This window comes from Lolium rigidum, chromosome 1 (assembly GCF_022539505.1).
Source record: "Lolium rigidum isolate FL_2022 chromosome 1, APGP_CSIRO_Lrig_0.1, whole genome shotgun sequence".
Taxonomy (NCBI): Eukaryota; Viridiplantae; Streptophyta; class Magnoliopsida; order Poales; family Poaceae; genus Lolium; species Lolium rigidum.
In genome coordinates, this window is record NC_061508.1 from 305617404 (window position 1) to 305628120 (window position 10717).

The window sequence follows — 10717 nt, forward strand, 5'->3', positions numbered from 1 at the left end:
CATAAAACAATTTATTTGAAATTTGAAAATTTATAATTTCGCAGATATACTTGTAAATATGTCTCAAAATATATCTTACAAAATGTATGAGGATTGTCATTCCTTTGTTAATTTTTTTCATTTTCTTTCTAAACAATGGATGTTTTGTGGGTTAGTTTGGCTCATATTTTCACAACCCTATCCAAGACATGTTGAAAAAAAATGAATCTATATCATTAGATTTATCATTAAAAACAGGCTTCATATTTCCTTTTGTTACTCCTTGGAAATATAATCATGTATGAAATGAGGACCGAATACAATTTTACAGTTTATTCATGATTAGAACATCATGTATTTGCAATAAATGAAAACAAAGGAGAGTATAAGATACAAAAACACTCTCACTTTCAGCATTAGAATGGTGATGAAAGCGATGTGTATGAAAAGTATCAGCCTAGCTAGTGTGTAACGCTAGTTACAGTGTGGATTGCAGAGTCATTGTAGACCGATTCATGGCCTAAATCTTCCGGGCCAGCTGCTTGAAGTTGATGGGCGCTGTAAACTCGGCTGGTCCGTCGTAGAATGCGGCAGCGCTGAGCTCTCCGGCCCGCTGCGAAGGATGTACCCGGTCCCAGAAGACAAACTGGTCGTGGTCAGGGCATCTCCAACCGGGCGACCCAAACGGATGGCCCAGCGCGTCCGTTTTGGGCCGTTTGCGTGGCCGAACGGACACCCGGACAGCGCACAGCGTCCGCCTGTCCGTTTGGGTCGCACGCTGCGCCCAACGCGCGGACGCACCGCAAATGTAATAAAAAAAACATAAATGAAAATGAAAAATAAAAACAGCACCAAATAAATATAAACTACTCGGTTAGTTAAACTTAGCCCTATTTTGGGCAATTTTTACACAAAAGAAAGCCCTATATGGGCTTTAAACTAAAAAAGAAACCCTAGACAGGGTTTGCGAGCACGGTGGCCGCCGGCGCATCTACCCCCGAGAGTACTCGTCATCGTCGGCGCCGATGACGACGACGCCCCGGCGGCGACGCGCTGCTCCGGCTCGACACGCCGAGGGCACCGGGACTCCGGCCGTGGCTCCCACCGCGCCCTTTCCCGAGCGGAGCGCGGGTTCGGCGGGCTCGCCGGCCCGCGCAGCCCGTGCCTCGCGCGCGGACTCCTGCCGGAGCCGCTCCTCCTCCGCCGGGCGCTCCTCCTCCGCCGGGCGCGCGGCCCGGCGCTCCTCCTCCCGAGCCGCCGCCGACGCGTAGCCTCCTCCTCGACGGCGCGCCAGCTCGAGGAAGGCCCACGCCTCCGCCCGGGCGTCCTCCCGGGCCTTCCCGGCGGCCTCCTCCGGCGCGGAGGTGCGCGGCGCGCTCGGCGAGGCGCGGCCATTTGGCCGGCCTCGCCGAGGTCCGAGCCGCTCGCGGGACGCCGCGAGCGCCGCCCGCAGCTCCGGGTCGGCCTCCTCCCGGGGCCGCGGCCGCGGCCGTGGCCGTGGCCGGGGCGCGGGCTCGCGGATGTAGAGCCCGCCGGGGCGGCGGCTCGCCCGCCGCGGGTGTGCGCGGCCGCGCGCGAGGCCGCGCCGTCGCGGATGTGAAGCACGTGCGCCGGCGCGCATCGTGCTCCACCTCGAACCACAAGTCCCGGCTGGGACTTGCGTCGCCATACGCCGGGTCCTCGCCGGAGGTCCGCCGGCAGCCGAGCGCGGCGCCTCCGGATCTCGGCGTAGCGGGCGCGGCCGGAGCTCGGGATGGGCGGCACCGGAACCCGATCCGGGCTCGAGTGCCGGCCGCGGTGAGGTGCACGTCCCCACCGCGCATTGGGACGCCGGCGTCCCTGCAACATCCGCGCCACCGCAACGGTGACATAGATCCGCTCGCGTCCGGGAGGCGCCGGCGGCCCCATTGCGAACGCCGGCGGCGCGACTTGCCGGCCGGCCGCCGGCCTCGTGGTCGTTGGCGGACGGCTCGAACTCGCGCTCGGGGCCATGGCGACGCGGAAGCTTCCGAGCTCGCGCGTGCGGCCGGAGTGGAAAGCGGGGACCGGATAGGGACAGGCCCCTTCCCCGAGTCCACATTTAATAGGACCGGGCACCGACAGGTGGGCCAGCCACGCGGACAGGGCGGACACGCGAGGACGCCGCGTGCCATCCGCGGCCACGCAAACCCGGCCAAGATTTGGGCCGGGTTTGCGTCGTTCCGGACGCCGCGGCCGTCCGCTTTTGCGGTGCGTACCCGCGTTGGGCCGGGTTTTTGTCCGTTTCGACCCATCCGGACGCGCGGGCGCGGGATGGGTCGCCCGGTTGGAGATGCCCTCACCGCATAGCACCGAGTTGGGCAGGCAGTCGCTGTCCGCCCCCAGCCTCCCACTCCCACAGCACGCACTGTCTATGTTCACATATCCTACACAATGTTGAATCACATATACACAGATTAGTCACAATCAATCAGTAACAGTAACACAAGTGCTTATTCGTCTACTTCTGAAAAGGTGTATGATATGTACCAGATGCCTGTGGATTTGCGAAAGTGACTTGTGTGAGGCTGTAGGAGTCGGCGAGGGAGTAGATGAGGCCTGGCAGCCTGGCGGCGAGACTGGCCAGGAGGGACTTGAGCGCGTCGTTAAAGCCCGCCGCAAGTAGATTGAGGCCGTCGTTGCACGCAGCTGTCGAGTTGAGTGCCCGCATTGGTCGGCACGCAACCTAGCAGCCCAACGTTGATGATCCCAAACTTCCTCGCGCCCATGTTGTACAAGCTCTACACGCGTGACAAGAGTTAGGACCATGCACTGGTCAACTAGCTTGCTCGTCGTTGGGGCGTGCTCTCTCTGTTTCATATTAATTTATCGTTGATTTATTACACTGTCGTACTAAATCAGTGATATAGCTGATATAAAATCAAAGTGAGTGGTACTTGAGTGGTGATGAGCTAGGTACCGTGATAGCTGCGGAATAGCCAGACACGAGGCTGGAGTAGAGCGCCACGACGTCGGTCGGTGCGGCCGCGAATACGAAGAGGTCGTTGCTACCGACGCTGATGAGGAAGAATGATCTCGAGAGTAGGATTCGCACCGTAGTGCTGCCCACCTTGGCCTGCATCTTGGCCTTGGTTGACTCGAAGTACATCACCTGCTTGGACAATGGGATGTTGGTCCCCGCATGCTGCATGCGTCCATGAATTGATGATTAAGACTGCTCATAGTGGGAGTAACATAGCTAGTAACATCACACACCCCAAGGCATTTTGGTGACATGGCATACCAATAAATGAAGAAAGAGAGTGGAGTGGTAACTAGCTATGTTACCATAACATCACACTTCTCAAGACAAGATGAGTCTACAATCTAATAAATATAACATGCATGATACCACATACAAGTAACTATCCACTATGAAAGTAATAACATAGGGTAGTAACATGCACCATGTTACTACTCTATGTTACTCCCCACTATGACTAGTCTTAGTTGATTCCATGCATATGTCCACGCCTTAACAACACTTGCGTGTGGAACTCATGGGTGATATTGACATGCACGTGAAGAGTATCAGTTGTTGAGATGGATCGATTAATTAGGACTTACAGTGGAGTCCAGAATACCGGCTCCCGCGGAAGCATAGCTCACACCTTCAGCGAGAGCACTGACGACCAGAGGGGTGGTGGCTGGTGCGAGTGACAGATATGCCGGAGGGCTCTCCTTCAGACCCAGCTTCTTTGCTGCAAATATGAACCATTATATGCACTCAATTATACGATGACTATGATCAATTGAGCATGCAACTTCCGTATGGTTACAGTTGTACACACACGACCAGCATAAATACATACTTCCTCCCTATGTTCCATATTAGTCATCGCAAATTTCAGTAGAAATTTATACTAAATCAGCGACAGATATGCTCAAAGCTCGATAAGAGTACGTACCGATAAAGTCTGCGACGTGATACCCGTTGCTGAACCGTCCGGTTGGCTTGGATCCGGGATAGTCGACGCCGTAGAGGGGCGTGTTTGCTCTAGGGACGTCTGCCCCCTCCAAGTAGTTGTTGTTTCCGACATCGAGCGTCGAATCCCCGAACACGTACATCGCCGGCACCTGCTTGAATACCTTACTCGGCTGGACCACATCGCCTGCGACGACCAAATGCCGCCGGATGGAGGTTATAGCAAGGATAGCAACGAAAACATGCTTCATGGACAGGTCGTACCCCATGATAGATCGACGATGTTTCTCTGTGCTAACTAACTTAGTTCTTACTTGCACTCTAGAGTTTAGACAGGCTTAGTTCTCTCTTTCTATATTTGTGGCGACGGTGAGGAACTAGTTATATAAGCGGCGTATGCGCGTTTTCAACTCTCTCCTACCCTCTACCAACAAGTCACAGTCTCACTATCACTGTACCGTACTTCCTATATACAGTACCCTTTTCTTAAGGCATGAACAAGTCGTGCGGAACAGAATTGAGAAGGCCCATGCATGCTTTAGTGATGCGGATATATTACTCGTTATCTAGTACGTGCACATGTGACCGCAGAATGACTGGGCTGGCCTTGACGTGTACGTAACTATCTGGTCAACACTTTGTTAGGTCTGCATCGGCTGTGTTAGCGTGTCTGATGTCTCGTTTTCAGGAAATAGTAGTACATCATTATTCTGTTTATCTTATTTTGATGTGTCAAATCTAACAACGGTCACACTCTCGAGTCCATGTGTAAAATAATACATGGGCCGGTAGCTAAACCATTTTGTTTGAATTAGGAACAATGAATGACCGGTAGGATGGCTAGCGGGAGCTCCTGCGCTCGCCCGAGCGCCCCGCCGCCGCTCGACCCCTCGTCGACCCCTCCGGTAGATCCATCCCCATCCACCACCGTGCTAGCCCTAGGCACCCTTCCCCTTAGTCTCCTCCAAGCCTCCACCCACCTCCAGCTGCCCCTGTCTCTGCCGGCTTGGACGTGGGACGCCGCCGTCAGCTCGACGGATGGCGCGCTCGCGGCCGGACCTCCTGGCGCCGACCCCGCTCCTCCAGGCTTCGACACAGCTCCCTCTTCTCGACGTGGTTCCGGCAGCGCAGCCCCCAGACGCAGACCCTCCCGCGTCCCCGACAACGCCGGCGCGCCGCGCCTCTCGCCAGGTGCGGCTTTCCTTGACTCTGTGCTGCTCATGTTTCACTCCATGGTCGCGAGTTCGGTCGGAAGTAAGCACAAGTTCTCTCGGTTCTGGATTACTCTGACGAGCCTCTCCCCCCGTTTCAACTCGCATTGCGTCGCAAACGCCCTAAACTACTCGTTCACGTCTTCACCCGATTGCTTCATCGTTGCCTCCCATGGTGGTGCGGTTTTCTCCTCCATGGCCTCGTCTCCGTTCATCCGTGAGCTCATCCTCGCTCGCGGGACAATCCGCCTCGGGGGATCCTCCTACCAGCTGCACCGGTCTGCGGCGGAAGCGGCGGCGGCGGTGGCGCGCCTGCCGGCATGGCCGCCGTGCCGCGACATCGTCCTCTACGACCCTGACGGCTGCCGTGGGCTTTCTGCATGCAAAAACCCTAACGGCTGTGCCACCGTGGCCGTGGAACGGTCAGCGGAGACTGCTGGCGATTTTGGTCAAGGTGGGCCCCCTTCGGACCAAACGGTCAGCTGGCCCGTTTTGGACATTTCTTGCCCCTCTTTTCCCTCACCTGCGGCCCACTCCGCCCGTCCCCCTCCCACGCTGACCCGCCTAACCCTTCGCCCATCCCCTACCTCCACCCGCCGCAGCCTTCCTCCCTTAGACCTGCTGCGGCCGCCGCCCCCCTCCTGGACCGCTGGTCCGAACCAGCCCCTGCTCAGCCTAGCGTCGCTCCCCGTGCTGTCCCTTCCACCCAAGCCTCGTTTTCACCTCCGCGCCATGAGAATCTGGAAACGGAGGCCAGGATTCCCGGCGAGCAGCCGCGCACGCCGAGCGTGGGCACGGCCTCCGCGCCTGCGCCCGCACCTCCTCTCTCTCCGTCCACAGCCCCCTGCACCACCCCGCCAGGCTCCTTTAAGGATGTGCTGCTCTCTTCCCCTTCCCCAACCCGCAGCACTCCTCCACCTCGCCGTCTCTTCTTCTCTCCCAACAAGGAGCACAGGCTCTGTTTCAGGTGCCTTGCCCCCGAGCACGTCGTCGGCGACTGCCGGGGCCCTCTTCGGTGCGCTGCTTACGGCCGCTTCGGTCACAAGAAAAGAGGATGTGAGCTCCCTCCCCTCCCTTACTCCCGATCTGCTCCTGCCCTGCTTGCCTTGGCTGATTCCTCTCCTCCCTCCTCACCTAGGTTGCACTACAGCCGCCGCCTCTCCTCTCCGTCAACCCCGGCGGAGGCTGTGACGGACGTGATTGCTCCTGCTGGCGGAGGCTCTCCTCGTCGCGGGCTGCGCGCAAGGGTGCCTACGCCGTACCCGCTCGGGCTACCTGCTCCCTCGCCCTCGCCCACCCCTAGGGACTCGCCGCCGGGCCGCGCGGGTGCGGTCGCCATGATGGGGCTTGGACCTGTGGCGCGCTCTGGCCACCATGGCCCGCCAACTTTCGCCCCACTGCCGCCCGCATCTGTTGTGGATGTGCACCGCTGCCCCGAGGTGTACATGCCGAGAGTCGCCGATGCTGGCCAGGGGCGGCGTTTCGCCTACGCCACCCTGGAGCCGGCGGCTGAGGCTCCTGGGTTCGTCCTCCGGCGGGCCTTGGAGGAGTGCGCTGGCAATCCGCCGGTGGTGCTTGCTGCAAGCGACTACGGGGCGATGCTGCTTGCCTTCCCCTCGGTGGAGGTTAGGGAGGAGATTCTGCCCCGCTTTCCCCTCTCCTTCGCCGGCCATCTCATCTCCCTCGAGCGTCCCGAGGATGGAGCAAACAGAGCCGCCTGGAGCTCGACGAGCTTCGCCATGCTCTCGGCTTCGGGTTTCCCTCACGAGCACTGGGACGCGGAGGGGATTCGGGTGGCCTTCTCTCCCATTGGGAGCGTCTGCTGCATCGACCCCTCCCCGTCTCCCGGAGAAGGACTTCTCCGCCGTTCGGGTCGTCGTCAAGCTCGCCGGTCCCGTGACCTTCCCCACCAACCTGCTCCTGCACGACGCGTTCGGTGAATGCACCACGGAGGTCACTGTGCGCCTCGTCCGTGCCTGGAGTGCGGCGGAGAACGCCGTTGCGGAAGCCTCCCTCCACTTTGACACCGACAGTGATGGCCTCCCTGCTGACTCCCTCTGTCCTCTCCCGCGGGAACGTGCCACGCCCACGGAGACCTGGGACCGCCTCCTTGCAAAAAGGATGGCAGACCAGTTCCCCGACGCTGGCCACGACGCTTCTCAGGTGAGCGCTGCCGAGCCCCTCGCTTCCCCTTCCCCTAACCTCCCTAGCCTAAATGGTCCCCTTCTCTGTCTCCAGTGGTACGACTCGATCGCTGCACCCGTGCCCGTCGTGGAGGATGGCACGGAGGATCGGGGCAAGGACGCGCCAGCGGAGGATGTGGGGGCTGCGGATCCTGCTCCGGACCCCCTGAGCATGGAATTCGCGGTGCCTGACTCCCTCCACGAAGACTCTGCCCGGAAGATGCGTGTCCGTCACAAACGGGCGGCGGACTCTGCCTTTAAGGCTCGCCGGAGCGCACGCCTCGCCGCCAAGGAGGCTCCCACCTTCCTCACCATGCTCTCCAAAGCGAAAGCTGCCAAGGCCTCCAAGTTTGACATCTCCGGCGGCTCCACTCGCTTCCGTGCCGCAACGAAGGCCGCGGGTTTTGGTGGCTCCTCCGACCCTGGCCCGATCCCCGTCCCTCGCCTCCGCAAGCTCGCTTCCGTCTGCGGCGTCGACCCTGACGCCATCGACGGCTCCTCCGAGGTGCTGCCCCTGTCCGCATGATCGGACAGGCCCTTGGCGCCGTCTCCCCGTTTCCGCCACTGCCCCATGCTGTGACGGAATACGCTCTGCCGGCGATTTCTGTGCCTCCTGATACGAGGTCTTCCTGCTGCAGCCATGGACCCAGCGACATGTGCTGTGGCGTTGGCTCGTGCCTTCTGTTCGGTCCAGTTCTCCCCCCTGCGTCCCCTTCCTGGGCACTAGGCCCATGTCTTGCAGCAGTGCTTTTTTTGGTTGTGTTGCCACGGTGCCTACCCAAGTTTCAATATGAATGGCCTTATTTCGTTTTCGGTGGCGTCTTGGAACACTCGTGGGCTTGGCGACCCGAACAAATGCGATGTCGTGCGGGCCGATCTCTCGCTTGCCAGGCCCAGCATCGTGGGCCTGCAGGAGAGCAAAATCGAAAACCTTTCACCCCAAAAGTGTGCCTCCTTCCTCCCCTCCAACCTGCGCTCCTTCGAAAACGTAGGATCCACTGGCGCCTCCGGTGGTTTGGTAACTGCCTGGGACACTAACCTCTTCTCCCTTGTCCGCGCCGCCCCCTCTCGCCATACCCTCTCTCTCGACCTCTCTAGTACAAGCGATGGCAGCATCTTCCGCTTCTCTAACGTTTATGATCGTGCCGATAAACCCCTCTTCCTCGAAAACCTGGCCCTTCATGACCCTGGTGACAACACCCCTTGGCTGATTGCGGGCGATTTTAACCTCACTCGTGATCCAGCTGATCGCAATAACGCTAACTTCTCTATTGCCGAAGCTGAGCTCTTCAATGAGACTATCAACGCCCTTGGTCTCATTGAACTCCCGTTGCGCGACAGGTGTTTCACTTGGTCTAACGGGCGCGCCTCTCCCACCCTCATTCGTCTGGATAGGGTTTTCATTAATCACGCCTGGAACGCCCGCTTTCCCTCCTCTTCCCTTGCCTCGATCTCCAAGCCACCTCCGACCATGTCCCTCTGCTTGTTAACATCTCGACTCGTATCCCCAAAGGCGGGTATTTCAGGTATGAACCGGCCTGGGCCCTTCACGACCGCTTTCGGACCTCCATCACTACGGCTTGGGGGGCCACCTACCGCTCTGATCCCACCGCTAGGGTGGTTGCTCGCCTTCGCCTTTGCCGCTCTTCGTGCAAGCGCTGGCAAAGGCGATCTCCACCCTGCGCCTAGAGGGAAAAAGACTGCCGCCTCCTCATAAACCTTATGGACCTGCTCGAGGAAGGGCGCCCCCTTTCTCCACCTAAACATCGCTTGCGTACGCTGACTATGGATGCCCTGCATTTCTCTATCAAGGATAATGCTACATACTGGAAGACTAGGGCCAAAATCCGTTTTGCTCTGGAGGGGGATGAAAACACCAAGTTCTTCCACGCCTCCGCCACCTGTAGAATGCGTCGCAACTCCATTCCTATGCTCTCAGTGGATGGGGTGGATGTCTCTGAGCACTCTGAAAAATCTTCTATCCTCAAAACCTTTTTCACCGGACTCCTGGGGTCCGTCACCTCCCCTGTCTGGCGCTTCAACCTCGGCTCCCTCTACCCCAGCACTCCCACTCTTGCTGGGCTGAGTGCGCCCTTCACACCCGAGGAAGTAAAAATGCTTTCCTCTCTATGAACAAGCTCTCTAGCCCTGGCCCCGACGGGTTCGGGCCTGCCTTCTTCTCGACCTTCTGGACCACCGTGGGTCCTGATGTTTGGGAATTTTCACCTCCTTCTACAATGAGGACATCAATCTCGCGCGCATCAATCGCGCCTTCCTTGTCCTCCTCCCCAAAGTGGAGGCAGCCACCCACCCCTCCCAGTTTCGACCAATCTCGCTCCAGAACTGTGTCATGAAAGCCATCTCGAAAGTGCTCACTACCAGACTACAGGCGACTATCCAGTCGTTGGTCGATGCGGACCAGACGGGGTTCCTCTCTGGGCGCCGCATTTCGGAGAACATTGTCTACGCTGCTGACCTCCTGAGATGCTGTCATTCGCGTAAGGCGCCTACCATTGTCTTCAAAATCGACTTCCGGAAGGCCTTCGACTCGGTAAACTGGGATAGCCTCCTCTCTATTCTTGCGGCCAGGGGTTTCGACGACCGGTGGTGTAGATGGATGAAAAAAATCCTTCACTCCGGCCTCACAGCAATCCTCCTCAATGGGGTCCCTGGGGACTGGATTCGTTGCAAAAACGGCCTGCGTCAGGGGGATCCCCTCTCCCCCTATCTTTTCATCCTTGTTGCTGATGTGCTCCAACGTTTAATCCGCCAGGCTTGGGCCGACGACTTCCTGTCCCACCCCCTAGTCGCGGATTCTCCCTGCCCCATCTTGCAATACGCGGACGATACATTGATTCTTTGCAAAGCCTCCCCTGGCGCTGCTGCGTGCCTCCGCCAGGTGCTGGATGACTTTGCTGCCGCTACGGGTTTGGCTATAAACTTCCATAAATCCTGCTTCATCCCCTTGAATGTCGGTCCCCCTGAGGCTGCAGACATGGCTGCCACTCTCGGCTGCCCCATCTCCACCTTCCCCCAGCCGTACCTGGGGCTCCCGCTTTCCCCTACCAAACTTCCCACGTCAGCCTATGCTCCCTGATACGTCTCCAACGTATCGATAATTTCTTATGTTCCATGCTACTTTATTGATGATACCTACATGTTTTATGCACACTTTATATCATATTTGTGCATTTTCTGGAACTAACCTATTAACAAGATGCCGAAGTGCCGGCTCTCGTTTTCTCGCTGTTTTTGGTTTCGTAAATCCTAGTAACGAAATATTCTCGGAATTGGACGAAATCAACGCCCAGACACTACAAGAAAAGTTCCGATAGACAACGTCTCAAAATCGTCCGCTAAGGGGTATTTTTCGTCGCCTATGGGCCTAACCCGACGATATG

General features: G+C 58.1%; 1 pseudogene; it reads right to left on the reverse strand.

The window, feature by feature from the left end:
- Nucleotides 1-281: 281 nt before the first annotated feature.
- Nucleotides 282-4259, reverse strand: LOC124684067 (annotated as a pseudogene).
- Nucleotides 4260-10717: the final 6458 nt, after the last annotated feature.